The following is a 20,835-nucleotide window of genomic DNA, read 5'->3' on the forward strand; positions in this document are numbered from 1 at the left end:
GGTGGGGATGGAATGGGAGGGAGAATGAGTTAGAGGGAAATGGAAAGTGACTCCTAATGGGTATGGAGTTTCTTTGGGGGGTGAGGAAAATATTATAAAATTGATTGTGATGATGGTTGTTCAACTCTGCGAACGTACTAAAAAACATTTAAGGCCAGGTGCGGTGGCTCACGCCTGTAATTCCAGCACTTTAGGAGGCCAAGGTGGGTCGATCACCTGAGGTCAGGAATTCGAGACCAGCTGGCCAACATAATGAAACCCCGTCTCCACTAAAAATACAAAAAAAAAGCTGACTTGGTGGCAGGTGCCTGTAATCCCAGCTACTTGGGAGGCTGAGACAGGAGAATCGCTTGAACTTGGGAGGTGGAGGTTGCAGTGAACTGAGATTGCGCCACTGCACTCCAGCTTGGGCAACAAGAGTGAAACTCTGTCTCAAAAAAAAGTTTTTAAAAAAATAAATTGAAAACATTTTATTATATTTTAAAGTATAATGGGTGAATTTTATGGTATGTGAATTATATCTCAACAAAGCTCTTATTTAAATGTAGGTTATAAGTAGTAACTTATATATATATCACATTTTCTGTGTATATGTACATAAATATATATATCACATTTTCTGTATAAGGAACCTCCACACTGTTTTCCATAGTGACTGTACTGATTTATATTTCCATCTGCAGTGTATGAGTGTTTTCCTTTCTCCACATCTTCACCAGCATCTGCTTTTTTGTGTTTTTATATATATATAAAACGTGATATATATAAATATATATCATGTTTTCTGCATATATATAAATATATATATATAACATTTTCTGTATCCAATCAATCATTGATGGATACTACATTGGTTCCTTGACTTTGCTATGATAAATAATAGTGCTGCAATAAACACACAAGTGTGGGTGTTTTTTTTTTAATTTTATTTCTTTTGTTCAGGGTAGATTCCTTTAGTGGGATTGCTCTATTTTTAGTTCCTTGAGCTTTTTCCATAAAGGTTGAACCAAATCTACATTCCCACCATCAGGGTACAACAGTTCTCTTTTTTCGCATCCATGCCAACATTTGTTGTTTTTAACTTTTTAATAGTAGTTATTCTGACTGATGTAAGATGGTATCTCAGTGTGGTTTTTAGTTTGCATTTCGTTAATGACTGAGTGATGTTGAGCATTTTTTCATGTGTTTGTTGGCTGCTTATATTTCTTCTTTTAAGAAATGTCCATTCATGTCCTTCGCCCAGCTTTTAATGGAGTTATTGGTTTTTTTCTTATTCAATTGTTTGAGTTCCTTGTAGATTCTGGGTATTTGTCCTTTGGTGAAGGAATAATTTGCACATATTTTCTACCATTCTGTAGGTTGTCTGTTCATTCTGTTGATTATTTCAGAAGTATTTCAGTTTAATTAAATCCCATTTGTCTGTTTTCGTTTTTATTGCATTTGCTTTTGGGGTCTTTGTCATAAATTCTTTACCTAGGCTGATACTCAGAAGTGTTTTTCCTAGATTTTCTTCTAGGATTTTAATAGCTTCAGGCTTTACATTTAGGTCTTTAATCCATCTTGAATTAGTTTTTGTATGTGATGAGACAAAGGGGTCCAGTTTCCTTCTCCCACATGTGGCTAGCCAATTTTCCCAGAATCATTTATTAAATAAGGGTGTCCTTTCCCTATTGTTTATTTTTGTCAACTTTGTCAAAAATCAGTTGGTTGTAGGTATGTGACTTTATTTCTGGGTCCTCTGTTCTGAACCATTGATCAATGTGTCTATTTTTGTACCAGTACCATGCTGTTTTAGTTACTATAGCCTTGCAGTATAATTTGACATCAGGCAATGTAATGCCTCCAGATTTGTTCTTTTTGCTTAGGGATGCTTTGGTTATTTGGGCTTTTATTTAGGTTCCATAAGAACTTTAAGATAGCTTTCTTCTAGTGAGTAGTAACTTTTAAATTGATACATAATAATTATACATATTTATGGAGTACATTTGATATTTTGATACATGAATACAATGTGTAATGATCAAATCATGGTGAATAGAATACCCATTACCTCAAACATTTATCATTTATTTGTGTTGGGAACATTTCAAATTTTCTCTTCTAGTTATTTTGAAATATATGACAAATTATTGTTAACTTAGTCATCCTCCTGTGCCATCAAACACTAGAATATATTCCTTTTATCTAACTGTATTTTTTGCACCCATTAACCAACCTCTATTCATCCCCCAACCTTCCAACCTCTGGCAACCATCATTCTACTCTCCACCTCCATGAGATCAACTTTTTAAGCTCCCACATGTGAGTGAGAGAATGCAGTATTTGTCTTTTTTCACTTTACTCACCTAGTTATTTCACTTAACATAGCAATCTCTAGTTCCATTCATGTTGCTGCGAGTGACAAGATTTCATTCTTTTTTATGACTGAGTTGTATTTCATTGTGTATATGTACCACATTTTCTTATGCATACATCCATTGATGGACACTTAGATTCATCTCATTTCTTAGCTATCGTGAAGAATGCTGCAATAAACATAGGTATGCAGATATCTCTTCAATATACTGGTTTCCTTTCTTTTGCACATACATCTAGCAGTGGGATTGCTGGATCATATGGTAGATCTATTTTTAGATCTCAGTGTTTTGAGGAACCTCCACACTGTTTTCCGTAGTGACTGTACTGATTTATATTTCCACCTGCAGTGTATAAGTGTTTTCCTTTCTCCACATCCTCACCAGCATCTGCTTTTTTGTGTTTTTGATAATAGCTGTTCTAACTGGGATGAGGTGAGATCTCACTGTGGTTTTGATTTGCATTTTCCTGACAATTAGTAATGTTGAGCATTTTTGATATGCCTGTTGGCCATTTGTATGTCTGATTTTGAGAAATGTCTCTTCAGTTCATTTGCCCTTTTAAAAATTGTATTACTTGGTGTTTTTTTTTTTTGTTGTTGTTGTTGTTGTTGTTGAGTTCCCTATATATTCTGGTTATTAATCCCTTGTTGAATGGATACTTTGCAAATATTTTTCCCAATCTATAGATTGTCTTTTCACTTTGTTGATTGTTTCCTTTGCTGTGCAGAAGGTTTTTAGCTTTATGCAATCTTATTTGCCTATTTTTTCTTTGGTTGTCTATGCTTTTGAGGTTTTAACCCCCCAAAATTTGCCCAGACCAATATCATAAAGCACTTTCCTGATGTTTTCCTCTAGTAGTTTCAAGTCTTACATTTAAGTTTTTAATCCATTTTGATTTGATTTTTATGTATGGTGAGAAATAGGGGTGTCTTTTTTTTTAACCGCTGAACTTTTTATTGGCCTCCTGCTCCCCAAAGGGTACCCTGCTTCTGCTGTCTTAATGTCTCAGAACGTTGGTGTCATTGGTCTTAGACACCACTTTGCCATCCACTATCTGGTGGGTGGTGGTCTTTTGGATGGTTTGCATGGAGTTGCTACCATCCAGGGCATCACCAAGATTGAAGCCCTCGCCATTTTCCAGCAGGCAGCAGTAGGTGGTGCTCTCAGCCTTCAGCTTGACCTTGATGTTCGGCAGGGCCTCATACTCTTGGGCCTGGCACTGCCCCTCTGCCCGGGTCTGTGCCAGCTCTGACTCCAGATACAGCAGGATCCCATTGAGCTGCTCCATCTGCAGGGCATAGCAGGCCTTCACCTTCCTCAGGCTGTTCTCCAAGTTGGGCTTCAGATTTCTCATCGAGTTCAGGTCGATCTCCAAGGACTGGACTGTATGTCTCAGCTCCCTGAGCGTCATCTCAGCAGCTCTAACCTCAGCAGACTGCGTGGTGACTACTGTGGTGCCCTCCTCGATCTGCTGAGACCAGTATTTGTCTAGCCCCTCTTGGTTCTTCTGAGCCAGCTCGTCATATTGGGCCTGGAAATCTGCCATGATCTTGGCGAGGAGCTGAGATTTGGGGGTATCTACCTCCACAGTCAACCCAGAGCTGGCAACCTGGGCTTGTAGGCCTTTTACTTCCTCTTTGTGGTTCTTTTTCATAAAGAGCAGCTCCTCCTTGAAAGCCTTGGTCTCTGTCTACAGCTGCAGCCGAGTGACACTGGTGTCATCAATGACCTTGGGGAGCTCACAGTTGTCCCTCTCCACAGACTGGCACGTGGCCAGCTCTGTCTCATACTTGACTCGAAAGTCATCAGCAGCAAGACAGACATTGTCGATCTGCAGAACCATGCAAGCATTGTCCACAGTATTTGCGAAGATCTGAGCCCTCAGATCCTTGATGGTCTTGAAATAATGTCCCCAGTCTCTGACCTGGGGTCCCTTCTTCTCCAGATGCTCCCGGATTTTGCTCTCCAGCTTCTGGTTCTCTGTCTTCAGGTAGGAGGCCAGGCAGTTGTTCAGGCTTTGCATGGTCTCCTTTTCACTTTGGATGCCTCCCATTCCTACCAGACCTCCGGCCATCCCTGCAGCCACGCCCCTGGACCCTAAGCCACCCCGGAAACTGATGGAGCGGGACACAGAGATCCAGGAACCAGAGCCCCCCACGCCTGCATAGACACTTGGCACGCTGCTGACCAGCCAGGTGCTGTAGCTGGGTGCCTGGGAGGACTCCAGGGACCAGTAGTTGGTGGAGAAGGTAGAGCGAGTGGTGAAGCTCATGCTGTCCAGGGAGGAGAGTGAGAGGACAGGACTCAGGCTTTGCTGATGATTGAGATAGGGGTTTCATTTTTCTGTCTATGAATATGCAGTTTTCGGCCGGGCGCGGTGGCTCAAGCCTGTAATCCCAGCACTTTGGGAGGCCTAGACGGGCGGATCACAAGGTCAGGAGATCAAGACCATCCTGGCTAACCCGGTGAAACCCCGTCTCTACTAAAAAATACAAAAAACTAGCCGGGCGAGGTGGTGGGCGCCTGTAGTCCCAGCTACTCGGGAGGCTGAGGCAGGAGAATGGCGTAAACCCGGGAGGCGGAGCTTGCAGTGAGCTGAGATCCGGCCACAGCACTCCAGCCTGGGCGACAGAGCAAGACTCCGTCTCAAAAAAATAAAAAAATAAAAAAAAATAAATGAATATGCAGTTTTCCCAGCACCATTTACTGAAGAGACTGTCATTTCTCCATTGAATGTTCTTGGTACTTTTGTCAAAAATTAATTGCCTGTAAACACATGGATTTATTTCTGGGTTCTCAACTGTGTTCCATTGGTCTATGTGTCTGGTTTTATACCAGTACCATGCTGTGTTGTTTACTATAGTTTTGCAGTATATTTTGAAGTCAGGTAATGCGATGCCTCCAGTTTTGTTGTCTTTCACTCAGGACTGCTTTGGCTATTTGGGGCCTTCTGTGGTTTCTTTTGTTTTAAAGAAAATTTTAAGCTAACATTCTTACTGGACATCTGTGGTTTCATATGCATTTTAGGGTCATTTTTTCTACTTCTGTGAAGAATGTCTTTGGTATTTTGATAGAGATTGCACTGAATCTGTATATTGTTTTTGGTGGTATAGTCGTTTACATAGTATAAATTCTTCCAGTTCATGAACAGGGATGTCTTTCCATTTTCTCTGTGACCTCTTCAATTTCTTTCACTCATGTTTTATAGTTTACCTTTTAGAGATCTTTCATCAACTTGGTTAAATTTACTCCTACATTTTTTATAGCTGTTGTAAATGAGACTGATCTCTTGATTTCTTTTTCCACTAGTCTGTTATTGGTATATAGAAATGATACTGATTTTTGTATGTTAATTTTTTATTCTGCAATTTTACTGAATTTGCTTATCAGTTCTAAGAGTTTTTTGTTTTGTTTTGTTTTGTTTTGTTTTGGTGGAACTTTTAGGGTTTTCTATATATAAAATCATGTCATCTGCAAATAGGGACAGTGTGACTTCCTCTTTTCTAATTTGAATGTCCTTTATTTCTTTTGCTTATTTGCTCTGGCTAGGAATTCCAGTACTATGTTGAATAAGAGTGGTAAGAATGGGCATCCTTGTCTTATTCTAGTTCTTAGAGAAGAAACTTTCAGTTTTTCCCCATTCAGTATAATATTAACTGTGGGTTTCTCATATATGGCCTTCATTGTATTGAGGTAGATTTTCTCTATACCTAATTTTTGGAGGGGTTTTTTTTTAGTCACAAAGGGATGTTGAATTTTATAAAATGCTTTCTCTGCATCTATTAAGATGATTTTTTGTACTTCATTCTTTTGATGTAATATATCACATTTATAGATTTGCATATGCTAAACTAGCCTTGCATCCCTGGAATAAATCCCAGTAGATCACGATGAATGATCTTTTTAATGTGCTGTTGGACTCAGTTTACTAGTATTGTGTTGAGGATTTTTGCATCTATGTTCTTTAGGGACATTGGCCTATGGTTTTCTTATGTTGTTGTTGTGTTCTTGTCTGGTTTTGGTATCAGGATGAGCTGGCCTCAAAGATGCATTTGGAAGAATTCTCTTCTCTTCAACTTTCTGGAAAAGTTTTAAAATAATTGGTATAGTTCTTCTTTAAATATTTGGTAGAATTCAGCAGTGAAATCATCAAGTACTGGACTTTTCTTTGATGGGAGACTTTTAATACTGATTCAATCATTTTACTTACAATTGGTCTATTCAGGTTTTCTGTTTCTTCTTGGTTCAATCTTCGTAGGTTGTACATGTCTAGGAATTTATGCATTTCCATTATGTTTCTCATTTTTTGTTGTATAGTTGTTCACAACAGTCTCTAACAATCCTTTGGACTTCTGTAGTAGCAGTTGTAATGTCTCCTTTTTTCATTTCTGATTTTATTTATTTGGGTCTTTTCTCTATTTTTTTTGTTTAGTCTGCCAAATGGTTTGGCAATTTTGTTTATCTTTTCAAAAAAACACCTTATTTCTTTTGTATTTTTTTGGTCGCAGTTCTGTTTATTTCTGCTCTTATCCTTGTTATTTCTTTTTTCCTACTAATTTTGGGGTTGGCTTCTTCTTGATCTTCTAGTTTCTTAACATGCATAATTAGGTTGGTTATTTGAAATTTTTCTACTTTTTTAATGTAAGCATTTATTGTTATAAACTTCTCTCTTAATACTGCTTTTGCTGTATGCCATAGGTTTTGGTATGAGTATCTCTTCTCAATAATCTTCTCTATGAATGTGTTGCCATACCATCACTATAGAATGTATTTCTATAACAAATATCTGTGTCTTCAAGTGATCCATACATGTCACATAAGGTAATTTATTAATGCAATACTTCAATTCCCTGACTACTTTTGTGAATTAGAAATTTTACTACAATTTACTACATAAGATTTCCTTATCTGAAATGTGGAAAATGGGGTGAAACAAAGCTACTATTTAATAGAGAAAGAGTGAGAAAACAGTAAGTTTAGCTGAGGAAATGAGGTCAAATATAAAAATTTGTTAATGCCAGAGGAGATGCCACAAAGTTCAGATGGGACTACATGTTTCTTTGTAAAGGGACAATGTGATTGTGCAAAAAGCCGAATTTTCTGTTTTATCCAACAGGGGGCACTACACTAGCACCGTGCCTCAGCTGCCGGGAACTACCAAGACCACTTCGCGTAACAGCAACGGTAGGATCCATTATTTATTTGTGTTTGATTGTGGCCTTTAAGAAGCTCACTTTGTTGCCGGGCGCGGTGGCTCACGCCTGTAATCCCAGCACTTTGGGAGGCCGAGACGGGCGGATCACGAGGTCAGGAGATCGAGACCATCCTGGCTAACACGGTGAAACCCCGTCTCTACTAAAAAATACAAAAAACTAGCCAGGCGCGGTGGCGGGCGCCTGTAGTCCCAGCTACTCAGGAGGCTGAGGCAGGAGAATGGCGTGAACCCGGGAGGCGGAGCTTGCAGTGAGCTGAGATCCGGCCACTGCACTCCAGCCTGGGCGACAGAGCGAGACTCCGTCTCAAAAAAAAAAAAAATAAAGAAGCTCACTTTGTTAAAACAAACAAATTATACCTCACACTGACAGTAAAGTGTACTTGATGAGGAGATTCCAATCACTCTTACTAGAGGTACATTCATGCGTTGATTCATTTATTGAGTGCCTTTTTTTTTTTTTTTTTTTTTTTTGAGACGGAGTCTCACTCCGTCGCCCAGGCTGGAGTGCAGTGGCCGGATCTCAGCTCACTGCAAGCTCCGCCTCCCGGGTGTACGCCATTCTCCTGCCTCAGCCTCCCGAGTAGCTGGGACTACAGGCGCCGCCACCTCGCCCGGCTAGTTTTTTGTATTTATTAGTAGAGACGGGGTTTCACCGGGTTAGCCAGGATGGTCTTGATCTTCTGACCTCGTGATCCACCCGTCTTGGCCTCCCAAAGTGCTGGGATTACAGGCTTGAGCCACCGCGCCTGGCCTTTTTTTTTTTTTTTTTTTTTTTTTTTTTTGAGAGGGAGTCTTGCTCTGTCGCCCAGGCTGGAGTGCAGTGGCGCCATCTCGGCTCACTGCAAGCTCCGCCTCCCGGGTTCACGCCATTCTCCTGCCTCAGCCTCCCGAGTAGCTGGGACTACAGGCGCCCGCCACCACGCCCGGCTAATTTTTTGTATTTTTAGTAGAGACGGCGTTTCACCGTCTTAGCCAGGATGGTCTGGATCTCCTGACCTTGTGATCCGCCCGCCTTGGCCTCCCTAAGTGCTGGGATGACACACGTGAGCCTGGCCTATGAGTGCCTTTTTTATATGTCGGGCACATACTTGGTGCTAGAGATACAATCGTAAGTAAAATAATGAGCCCTATTCTTTTTTTTTTTTTTTTTTTTTTTTTTTTTTTTGAGATGGAGTCTCGCTCTCACCCAGGCTGGAGGGCAGTGGCGCGATCTCGGCTCACTGCAAGCTCCGCCTCCCGGGTTCACGCCATTCTCCTGCCTCAGCCTCCTGAGTAGCTAGGACTACAGGCGCCCGCCACCGCGCCCAGCTAATTTTTCGTATTTTTAGTAGAGACGGGGTTTCACCGTGTTAGCCAGGATGGTCTCCATCTCCTGACCTCGTGATCCGCCCGCCTCGGTCTTCCGAAGTGCTGGGATTACAGGCGTGAGCCACCGCGCCGGCCATGAGCCCTGTTCTTACGGACCTCACGGTTTAGTGAAGGAAACAGATATTAATGAAACGCTCATGTTAATGAAATAATCTGAATTGTGGTAAGTGACCCAAAGCAAAAGGGCAAGCCATATTACGATACAGGCACCAAGGTGGAAGACCTGTACAAATGTGGACTAAGTTCTGTACGGAAGAGACAGAAATTGTCTAAAATGTTCAAATCTACCTTGTGCATATCTATTGGATTTTTAAGAGTGTCTGTGGCTCTCTTAAAATCATCCGGTCCCCCATGGCAACCAACAGACACAATAACTAACAGATGCAGAAAAAGTGCCCCATTCATGTCGCACTAGATGTTACACTTCAGCCAAAGTCTGGGATAGATTCCATGCTTTCTCTCCTAAATGGCTTTCCTTCCTCTCACTTCTCTCCCACAAAATGCAGTAATTCCACCAGAAGCTGCACATAACCTACAACTTAAATTTCCCAAATATGGCTTTCTCTTAGTCAATTCCTTCCTCATGAAACAGACAGAAGCTCTGACTTTCTCAGAGTGGACATTCTAGTCCTCACCCTGTTACTCAAGGATGGACATGCTCCGGAGTCCTTGTGGTCCCACCTCCCATAGCCCCCATGCAAATCCTGGGCAAAGAAGTATACCTACCAGCCTTGGAATGACCGTGTTTATCTCCCTTCTCTGCCTCTGTTCCACGCCTTTGCTCCATGCCATCCAGGCATCTGAAGTGACTTTCTTGCTTGTCAGTAAATGACACCTTCCTTAAAATAAAATCGTCAACTTTTCAGGTATTAAATAAAACACTGACAATACAAATAATACTTTTACTTTTTTTGAAAGAAACATTTGCAATACAAACAATGCTTTGTTTTAAACAATCATGTTGGCAAAATAAAAAGTGATACTCCTATGTTAGTCCTCTTACTAAAAATATTTTATTTCGCTAATCTTTTGAATTGTAGATTCGGAGAAGCAGAGACCTACAAAGAAGTCTGCCTTCAAAGACCCTGGCCTGACTCCATTTGAGAGAGAAAATTGACCCACATGTGGGAGGACTGTCCTGAGGCTCCTGTGAGGCCAGGCCAAGAAACTTTAAGATGGCCAAGAAACCTTGAGATGGCCAAGAACGCTTTCTCCTGTCTGCTAAGATTGCCCTCAGAGTTCTGGTTTCCTGTCTGAGGACCTACATCTTCTTTCAGCCATTGGCTGGACAGATGTGGTCTACCCACAGGGCTGTGGTCTCAGCCTTGCAAGCCTCTATGGAATAACCACATTAGAACATGATGTGCGTAGGAAAAATTATCAATGTATATAATGGTGATAATAAAATTTTGAAGTCCCTCAACTTGCTGGCTTCTTTTACATGTTCTTATACTTACCTTTCCCCCAATCTTTAGAGGTTTCCAATTGTCTCAGGGAGGTTTAGGATTGTTACAGAGGGAATGCAAAAAAAAAAAAGAGAGAGAGAGAAAAGAAAAAGAGGAAAACACAGTTAATTATCAACTTCTAAATAGGATCTGGGGGCTTTTTGGCCAGGTAGTAACTTAAAAGCTAGGCTTTGTAAGAGAGAGAAAAAATGTTCTAGATTCCTTGATCTTGGAGGTTTTTGTTTGTTTGTTTGTTTTGTTTTGTTTTGTTTTGTTTTTGAGATGGAGTTTCACTCTTGTTGCCCAGGCTGGAGTGCAATGGCACAATCTTGGTTCACTGCAACCTCCGCCTCCCGGGTTCAAGTTATTCTCCTGCCTCAGCCTCCTGAGTAGCTGAGATTACAGGCGCACGCTACCACACCCAGCTAATTTTTGTATTTTTAGTAGAGATGGGGTTTCACCATGTTGGCCAGGCTGGTCTCACACTCCTGACCTCAGGCGACCCGCCTGCCTCGGCCTCCCAAAGTGCTGGAATTACAGGCGTGAGCCACTGCGCCTGGCCAATCTTGGAGTTTTACACAAGGAAAGATAAGAAAAAGAGGAAACCCCTCCCCGCTATTCATCCCAGGGGACTACCTAGGAAAAAAAGAAGAGAGAGGTAAGGGAGGCCACATCTAATCTTCCGTTTCCTGATCCTGCCCAAAGTGAAGAGGTTTGTTAAGCAGATAGGGGAAAGTCTGAGGGCTTCGGAGTACCACATCTTTGGGACCCTGGGAGGAGTTCACCTTACCGGTTGCCTGACACCACCCCGGAAGTGGCTATATCAAAGTTTAACTCAATAGTACAGCATAGCTTGCAGGGAAAGGGGTGAAATATAATTTCCTGAGCTTCCCCCAAGACCAGTATGGAATAGACTGGACCAAGGAGTTCCCACATACTCCAGGGAAGAGGCCTGGAAAGCAGCTGAGCTGGTAGCCACCGGGCTTCCAGGCACCAGCCATCACAAAGGAAAGGTGAATCAGCAGCAAGTCTGGGGAGAGGCATTCTAGTGAAGAGCCAGATGGAGGATGTAGGGTCTGAGAGGCAGCCAGAGTGGCATCTGAGTCATCACGGTAAACAAGCAGGCCCTGCCAAGCCAGGAGAAACCAAACCACAGGTACTATAGATACAGCCTCAATAGCAGGCCCTCACACAACTCCCAGGATTGAGCCCATTTCACCCTCAAAAGAAGTATCCAGGAAGTATCCAGACTACCCACCCACAGCAGAAATCTGCAAAGATGCAGAAGATACTGCATCGATATGAGGACCCTGCCTCTTCTCTGTCTCTATGGGGTCATTTAGCCACAACTCCGTCAAAAACCCAGACACCATCTCAGAAAAATAGAAAAAGAATGCAGATATCTAAGGCGCTGAGCATTATTTACCTAAATGGATGGACCATTTACATAGTGTGTCTATTTAGGTCGCTGACACCTGTAATTCCAGTACTTTGGGAGATCAAGGCAGAAGGATTGCTTAAGCCCAGGAATTCGAGACCTGCTGGGGCAACAAAGCAAGACCACCATCTTAACAAAAAATAAAATAAAAATAAATGGCTTATACCTATAGTCCCAGCTATTGAGGAGGCTAAAACAGAAGGATCCCTTGAGCCCAGGAATTCGAGGTTGCAGTGAGCTATGATCATCCACTACACTCCAGCCTGGGTGACAGAGTGAGACCCTGTCTCAAAACAAACAAACAAACAAACTGGTGCACCAGAATATTTTCACCTCTATTCAGTGATTGGAGACTCATAAGGCAGAGAAGAACAATTTTAGAGAAATGAAGATGCTACATCTTCTTTGCACATCTGTGGGTAGGGTGAAAAAAATCTGCAACCCTTCACACATACTAGTGTTGCCAGTTTTTCTCGTCCTCCTCCCCACTCTGCTAAATTTGATGCTGCCTGGGCTGCTCAGTTCCTCCCATCCACCCACACCCAACTGTAGAGAAGAGCGTGGAGGGTCCAGACCGGATCTTTGGGATTTCGATGCAAAACTGTAAAAAATAAGGGAAGAATAGAAATGACATAAGCCACATGGGTACATTCTAGTGAGAAAAGAATCAAAGTCAAGCTTTTCTTGCAAGAGGCAACTGAGAGTGGGGGCCCTTGATGTGTTCAGAGGCACCAAGTGGGAGCAGGAAGACAGCCAGAGATAGAAGGAGAGAATGGGTGGATGGGAGAGCATGATACTCTGGGGAAAGAGGGTGAGGGATCTTGGTTTTGTTGGATATTGGAGAAGATAAGAGGAAAAACATTTTGATAAGAATTGCTCCAACCTGGTGCTATGACACACACCTATGGTCCCAGCTACTTGGGAGGCTGAAGCAAGAGAATCCCGTAAGCAGGAGTTCAAGACTTACCTAGGCAACATAGCGAAACCCCATCTAAAAAAAAAAAGAAGAAGAAGAAGAAGAAGAACTGCTCTAGATTATATACTTGTATCTCATTTTTTAACAGTAGAATTCCTATCAGGACTTTGCTTCTTTGAACTCTACCCACTCAGGCACTGAACAACACAGATCTCAGCTTTGACAGGTTTACAAACACAATGACCCTGTTAATACAAGAGATGTATTAACATACAGCAGAGATTCTCAACGGGGCGGTACTCTGTCTCCCAGAGGATGTTTGGCAATGTCTCTAGACATTTTTGATAGTCACAACTGGAATATGCTGGTGGCATCTAGTGGATAGAGTCTAGGGTGCTGCTAAATGCCCTATAACGCACAGGACAGCTCCCAACAAGAAAGAATTACCCATCCTAACCAAAATGTCAACAGTGTCACAGTCGGGAAACCCTGAAATAGAGAAATGGAGGAAGGGCAGTTGTTTCCTTAGAGCTTCCCTTTCCAATGGCAAAATAAAAGACAGCTTTGTTTCATTCAAAACACGTTTTCAAGTGTGTGATATTTATTCTTAATCAGCACTACATACATATAATAATCTCAGCCAAACCATATAAATCGGTTTCCTAAAACCCTTTAAGGTAGAAGAATTCCCATTGAAGAATTCCAGATCCTGTGGAAAAAACAGAGTTGGGTAAAGAAGACTCCAGAAAATTTTGGAAAATCTTTGTAAATATTTGTATTTTCAATATGAAATACAAAAATATAATAAAACTAGCACACCAAATAAAATAGCTATGACATGTAAGACATGCTCATTATGGGCAATCACGTTACTCTTTATGCTTTGCTCATGGCTAGAGAGAATCTTCAGAATCTACCTTATATCCCACCACGCCCCTCAAGAAAGTTTAGCTGAGGTGTTAATACTTTTGTTTTGCCTTGTTGCAGATAAGACATTCACTAAGAAGGATTATTTGGAGTGAAGGGTGTTGGGGACAGTGGGATATTTCGCCTTCCATCCGGACGCTCTACAAATGCCTCTGGATTTTTATATCAATCTCCCTGGTCCCTCTCTCCAACAGCCCTTCCAAGTTCTAGCTCTGCACAGACAGCCCCAGAGTTCAATCCTAAGGACCCACCTTACATGGCTTAAAACAACAATACACAAACTAGATGTTTTATATTCTGGTGGCCATTTTGAGTCAATTATTTGATAGGCCACCAGCTTTCATTTGTGGCTGTATATCCAAGGCAGTTTTCCAAAATTCAGTTACATGCTTATAAAATAAGTACCAATGTCTTTAGAACTAGATAAAATACAATTTATTAAAATATTTTATCTTTATACATGTGATAAGGAGTGAGGGGTTCACTCCCTCATTCCATCCCCAATCTTGCCCTCTTTTAGATGAAAGGCAGGAGGCAGTTGCCTAGAAGAGGGCTACCAATAGCCCTGGCCTAGGCATGTCAATGGAGGCCCCTCTACTTCCCTTGGACTCTCAACTGTGAGCACTAGGATACCAGGCCGGGCTGTTCCTAAAGACTCTGAGCCCAAGCAGTGTAGCTTTGGGCCTAGAGATGGGGAGGTAACCCTTCTTGCCAGCTTTGCTGAAAACGTGGAAGCCCTGTGGGTTCTGAAGGATAACGCTCTTGGCTTGGGCCTTGATGTTCTCATAGCAGGCATCATAAAGTGGTGAGGGTCCCTTTTTGTGGCAGTGGCAGGGAAAGCCAGAGCAGGAAAGGAAGACTGTAACAAATCCAGCAACCCCATCATATTCCCCACACCCCACTCTGCCAGTGTAACCCACTGGGCACTCCTGAAAATCAATAATTGGGAGGACGTTTAATTATTTGGGCAGGTAGAAAGTGGAGACAAGATAGAGAACTGTGGATTATTTATGTTAACAGGATTTCATTTATAGCCACAGACTGACATGCTGCCTGGATATTTGGCCATAATAACAAGTGTGAAAACATCTTGCAACTTTGAAATCAGTTTTCCCAGCATCTATGACCTCCCATAAAAAATGGAAGATGTTTGTATCTAGCCTACATCTAGACCATAGATTACGATTGATGAGCTTCTGCTCTCCTTGGCTGTCTCTGTCAAAAATGAGCTGCTTGTGACAGATGCAGCCCCAGCCCAGGGAGAGGAATGGAAACCCCAGACCCTGACTCTTTCCCTTTCTCCTTCCTCATGTGACTCCTGAGCTATTGCCTTTTCTCTGCACCTAAGCTTTCTGCAAAGCCCAGGCCTAGCCAGCTAGTTCTGTGGTCTGCGATTTCCCTTGTGGATTTTAAATTCAGAATTCTAGGCTCATTTGTTAGCAGCTTCTCTGAACACACCATCTCATTTATTTGCTCATTCATTCATTCGTTCATTTATCAAACATTTAATAAGTGCCTTCTGCATTCTTCTATATTTTCTATGCGCTAGGGAGACAAAGACAAATAAAATATTGTTCAGTCTTTGAGACTGTTTCAGACAGGTAAACAAACAGGAATAGTAAATATGTTATGAGCACTACAATGATTATACGTATTCATATATACAGGGTACCATAATGGCCTAAAGGAAAAAGAGGCCAGTTCTGTGGGACAAAGTCAGGAGGTGAAGGTTGGACATTAAATATATTGAAATATTTTCATTTGAACTTAGGCACTATTATTGGAAGATAAGTATGTTGATATGGTGAACAGAGTTGGCTGCCAACTCCATGTCTTACTGCTCCCCTTTCTGTGTCACAAGAGAACATTGGTTTGGTTCAGACTTCAGGTCTCAAGTAGCAATGTACTTTGGGAAGGAGGGTTCATCCCCAGACCCAGGGGTATCAATATTGCTTAGACTAAGAAAATTATATATTCCTTGTGATTGTGAGAAAGCCTTAAGAAGATACCTCATGGTGGTGATTTAAAGGAAAGCTACTTGTAAAAGCTTTCCTCCCTAATATTAGGTCGGTGCAAAAGTAACTGTGATCTTGCAACTGAACGTAATGAAAAAGACATTTTAGACAAAAAAAAAAAAAAAATACACCTTCCTGCCATTGGATGTTGAGATATTTGGAGCTACAGCAGCCATATTGTGACTATGAGGCAAAAGCCAAAAGAATTGCAAAGAAGCTAACCCAATAAAGTCCTGTTTATGAATAAAGGACTATTGTGGGAGTCGCTGGCTCCTCCTCCAGGTCAAGTTTCTGCCCCTCTAGTCAGTTCTCCTCTCTCTGGAGTTCTACTTGGTCTCCAGGTGCAGCCTGTGCCCTTCTCTGCTTGAATAAGGTTCTCCCATGTTTATTTTATGGAGCCAGCTTTCTGCTCTTTGAGGCTAAACCTAACCATCATTTTCGTCTCAAAAACATCATGGAAGCTGCTCAGAAGTTGCCCTATTAGGAGTGACCACTTCCCAGAATTGGGCTCTCCCAAACCCTCACCACGGAAAAACTGCTCAGTGAGAGGTGTATCCTCCTAAGATGACAATGGAGTGGAGTGGTTAGGAATGTGCAACTGCAGCCAAAGCAGCTCTGTTTGGACCTGCATTCTTGAATCTCAATCCTCATTGATGTTTTCCCACCTAGAGCTTTGTTGCAATAGGGGGCTTTGAGCCAGCTCCTTTCTGGTTCCACCTGAGTCTCCTTGCTCCTTTCTGAGAGTTTGGAATAACTCAAGAGCATCACCTATCCAAACACCACTCCATTATTCTCCTAGGGCCTGGGGAAGGAACTAGAAGGTGACATATCGATCTCCAACCTGCCATGAGCACAGCCAGGTGGGTCTCCAGCTCCATACTCCTTTTCTGACTACAGGAAGTGCAAACTTAAGTGTGTGCCAGCCAGGCTGAGTAACAGGCTTCTTGGCCTCAGGAGGTCTTAGCTGTGTCTTCAGAGAATGGAAATCAGCTGGGCCATGGCCTGAAGTCCTCTGGACTGGTTATTGCCAACTGAATGGAGTATGTCTCTAGGGTTCATGGTGAAAGGATGGATCTGACCTAACAACAAAATGTCCTGAGTACAGAGTAGAAGATGAAACAAGCGAATGGCTGCACAACATTTCCAGTTTTCTTTTTACACTCATTGTTTTGTATGTTTTTATTTGTTTGGTTGGTTTTGAGATAGATAGATAGATAGATAGATAGATAGATAGATAGATTGATTGATTTGGGGTCCCACTATGTTGCCCAGGCTGGTCTTGAACTCCTGGGCTCAAGTGATCCACCCAACTCGGCCTCCTAAAGTTGTAGGATTATAGGCATGAGTCACCATGCTCAGCCTACACCCTACACCTACACATTGTTTTGTTTTATCACTCTAAAACGACAAGAGTGCACTGGAGATGGAATGGATATGGCAAAATAGTTCAAAAGGAGGGGGACTGAGAAATAACTGAAGTCACACTGACCTGAGGGCATCAACTGTATCGTGCTCAGATATTCAGGCCTTTAAAGTTCTCTTGCAAGAGCAGACCGAATTTGAAAAAAAACAATTCTTTTTTTAGAGACAGGGTCTCTGTCTGTCACCCAGGCTGGAGTGCACTGGGATGATCATAGCTCACTGCAGCCTCAAATTCCTGAGCTCAAACAATCCTCCCACTTCAGCCTCCTGATTAGCTAGGAGTATGGGCAGGCACGTGCCACCATGCCCAGCTAATTTATTTGTTTACATTTGTAGAGACAGTCTCACAGTGTTGCCCAGGCTGGTCTTAAACTCCTAGCCTCAGGTGATTCTCCTGTCTCAGTTGGTATTACAACCGACTGTTGGTTTACAGGCGTGAGCCATCACGTCTGGCCTTGAAAATATTTGTACTGGCCGGGCGCGGTGGCTCACGCCTGTAATCCCAGCACTTTGGGAGGCCGAGGCGGGCGGATCACAAGGTCAGGAGATCGAGACCACGGTGAAACCCCGTTTCTACTAAAAATACAAAAAAAATTAGCCGGGCGCGGTGGCGGGCGCCTGTAGTCCCAGCTACTCAGGAGGCTGAGGCAGGAGAATGGCGTGAACCCGGGAGGCGGAGCTTGCAGTGAGCCGAGATTGCGCCACTGCACTCCAGCCTGGGCGACAGAGCGAGACTCTGTCTCAAAAAAAAAAAAAAAGAAAAAAAAAAAGAAAATATTTGTACCAAAGGAGTTGGACATTTTCAGGTAAAAATTTGTCCACATTTTTGTCCACACATCCTTGTCAATGGCCTTATTTGATCTTCAAATGAAATGTTGAAAGTAAGTTTTCTGAACATTTAAGGTCTCTCCTCACCTTCTACCACTCCAATTTTATTTTTTAAAATGCCAGTTGGATTTAGAGATTTTTTTTTTATAATGTAACTGAGTGCATAATGCTTAACATCAAACAGTACTCTGATGGGCTAAATGGGGAAACCAAGTCATCAATGATCAAAGGAACTTGCTTTCCCACCAGTCCACTAGAAACAGTTCTGTCTCATGAGTGTTCAGCCCTATGAAAATGATCTACATTTAAATATTAAAAAGCAAGCACATTTCTCTTCCCCCTACTCACCAGAAAAAAATGTAATAAATAACTCAAGGCCAGGAGATAACCCCTTACAATGTCATGTTATAGGTTGGTGGGTGCTGATTCAAAAATATGCCATAACAGACAAGTTATGGAATTAGTTTCTAGCTGCAGGTTATAGTCTTCTTATTAAGAGACAATGTAGTTTTCCTACATCATCTGCCATAAAGCAAGCCAATGTATGGGTTAAAATGACTGAATGAGTTTAAAACTGGTGAAGAAATAGGAAAAGACATAGTAGTGAATGGTTGCTCATCAGAACGAAGAGTGGTAGGGATAGGAGTGATGGTCTTTAAACACATTCATTAATAATTTGAGGAAGGAAGTGAAATTCAAGTTTGTGATGATGCAATATTGTTCCAGTTACTAAACATCATGAAGAAGAGAGAGGAACTCTAGATGAATTTAAAACACAATGCAAGGGCAATAAGGGGAATGAGATGTAACAGCCTTCTTGTAATTATACTGTATGTATTGTTAGTCTTTAGAAAACTTTATTTTCCAAATATTTTATATTAAGGAAACACTGACATCACCCAAGAGCTCTTCAAAGTAGGCAAGTATCAGTAAAACCAGAATAATTAGAAGTGACTTCGGATGAAAAAGCAATGGAGTTTGGGGATTTTAGTGAAACGGTGTAAGTCTGAAATCTGCAACAGGAAGACTGCCTGGAAGAACAAAAAAAGTGGAATGTCACTTTATGTAAAATTGTTTTCATACCTTTAGTGACCATTTAGTAACAGAGTTATGCACTTTGGGTTAAGCCAGTGAAAAAGAAGGGAAATTAGAAGACTTTGACACTAATGGACAAAGATATTGATACTTTGTCCATTGGATACATTTGTCCATTGGATACATTTGTCCATTTGTACATTGATACTTTATCCATGGATACATTTGTCCAAAGGTTCAAATAATTTCTCTATTTATTGGAGAAAGAAATAGATGGATGAGGCATCACTTGGCCAGGCAGGAGGAAGGCCAGAATTAGGCTGGTGAGAAAAGGGGCTCAGTGTGGCCGGAGATCAGAGGAGTCAGGTAGGCTGGATCCAGTCCCAACACTTGACTGAAGAATTTGAACTTTAGTCATTTCTAGCGTTGTTCGTGACCTGTAGTGTGCTCTTGCTAGCTGGCTGAAGGGATAAATGAAGCCATTGATGTCTTCTTGAGCAGGCAACTGACAAGCTCCTTTTTTTTTTTTTTTTTTTTTGTTAGGGAAGTTAATTTAAGTGGTATGTAGGAGGAATGAGAGGGATGGGGGACTTATTACAAGAGTTCCAGTCAAAAGCATGAGGTCAGTTACTGAGGTAATCCTTCTACGTGCTCAGCATTCCACTAGACGCTTCACATCCTGCTCCCAATAATTATTTAATCTTAATAACAACCCTTCAAAGAAGAAAGTTTAGTATTTCCACTTTACTGTTAAAGAAACAGGTTCAACCGAGCGCAGTGGCTTACACCCAGCACTTTGGGAGGCTGACACGGACGGATCACTTGAGCCCAGGAGTTCGAGACCAGCCTGGGCAACATGGTGAAAACCCATCTATACCAAAAATACAAAAATTAACTGGACATGGTGGCGCACACCTGTAGTCCCAGCTACTTAGGAGGCTGATGTGGGAGGATCACTTGAGCCCAGGAAGTTGAGGCTGCAGTGAGCTGAGATTGTGCCACTGCACTCCAGCCTAGGCAACAGAACAAGACTGTCTCAAAAAAAAAAAAAAAAAAAAAAAAAAAAAAAAAAAAAAAAAGAAAGAAAGAAAGAAAGAAAGGCAAGAAAAGAAACAGGTTTAGGAAGGTTGAGTAACTTGCCCAAATGTAAAAGGGGTAAAAACAGCTCTGTATCTGATTCTGAAAAGGAATGCCTTTAAAAATAAGGAGGAAAAAAACCCTGTAACACGTTGATACTCTTTAAATGAGAATAATTTTAACAAGGGCAATGACAGAGAATGGAAAGGAAGGAAGAGATTTCAGCAGAGTCAGAAGGATGTGGCAACAGAAAACAGTATTGGGACAAGGGATAAGAAAACGTCAAAGTTTCTGGCCTGAATAACAGTATAAAGTGTGAACTCGGATTTGGAAAGGAAGACAGGAAATTAAGTTTTGGACTTATGTTTGAAATGACAGCAAAACATTCATACAAGAGGAGGTGGTTCACTTTATCCAAACAGGTGTAAAGATCACATGGGGGAATAGGGGTCACCCGCAACACAGGCAGAACTGGAAGCTTCGCTGGCCAGGTCCATGTTAAACTCTGACCATTCCCTGCAGCTGTCCAGCCTTTGCACAGGCGGCACGTTTGTCTTCAGTTTTCAGGTTTCCCCGTCCTATTTCTTATCTCCCAGTGCCTCTGGCCTTCTCTGTGTCTCCCTCCAGATTGAGCTGGAGCTCTCTTCATCTTAACCTTTGTGTAGTCTCTGAGGTCTGCGGCCATCACTACGTCTGACCCTCAAAAATATTTGTTGACTGACTGGCTTATTCCTGTTGTTGTCTTGGAAAAGAATTACCCTGCCCGATTAAGTCACAGTTTCTTCCTTCTTA

At 41.9% G+C, this 20,835-nt stretch overlaps 1 pseudogene; it reads right to left on the reverse strand.

The window, feature by feature from the left end:
* Positions 1–3,354: 3,354 nt before the first annotated feature.
* LOC105469983 (keratin, type I cytoskeletal 18 pseudogene) lies at positions 3,355–4,629 on the reverse strand (annotated as a pseudogene).
* Between the last annotated feature and the right edge of the window lie 16,206 nt (positions 4,630–20,835).

Source organism: Macaca nemestrina, chromosome 2 (genome assembly GCF_043159975.1).
Source record: "Macaca nemestrina isolate mMacNem1 chromosome 2, mMacNem.hap1, whole genome shotgun sequence".
Taxonomy (NCBI): domain Eukaryota; kingdom Metazoa; phylum Chordata; class Mammalia; order Primates; family Cercopithecidae; genus Macaca; species Macaca nemestrina.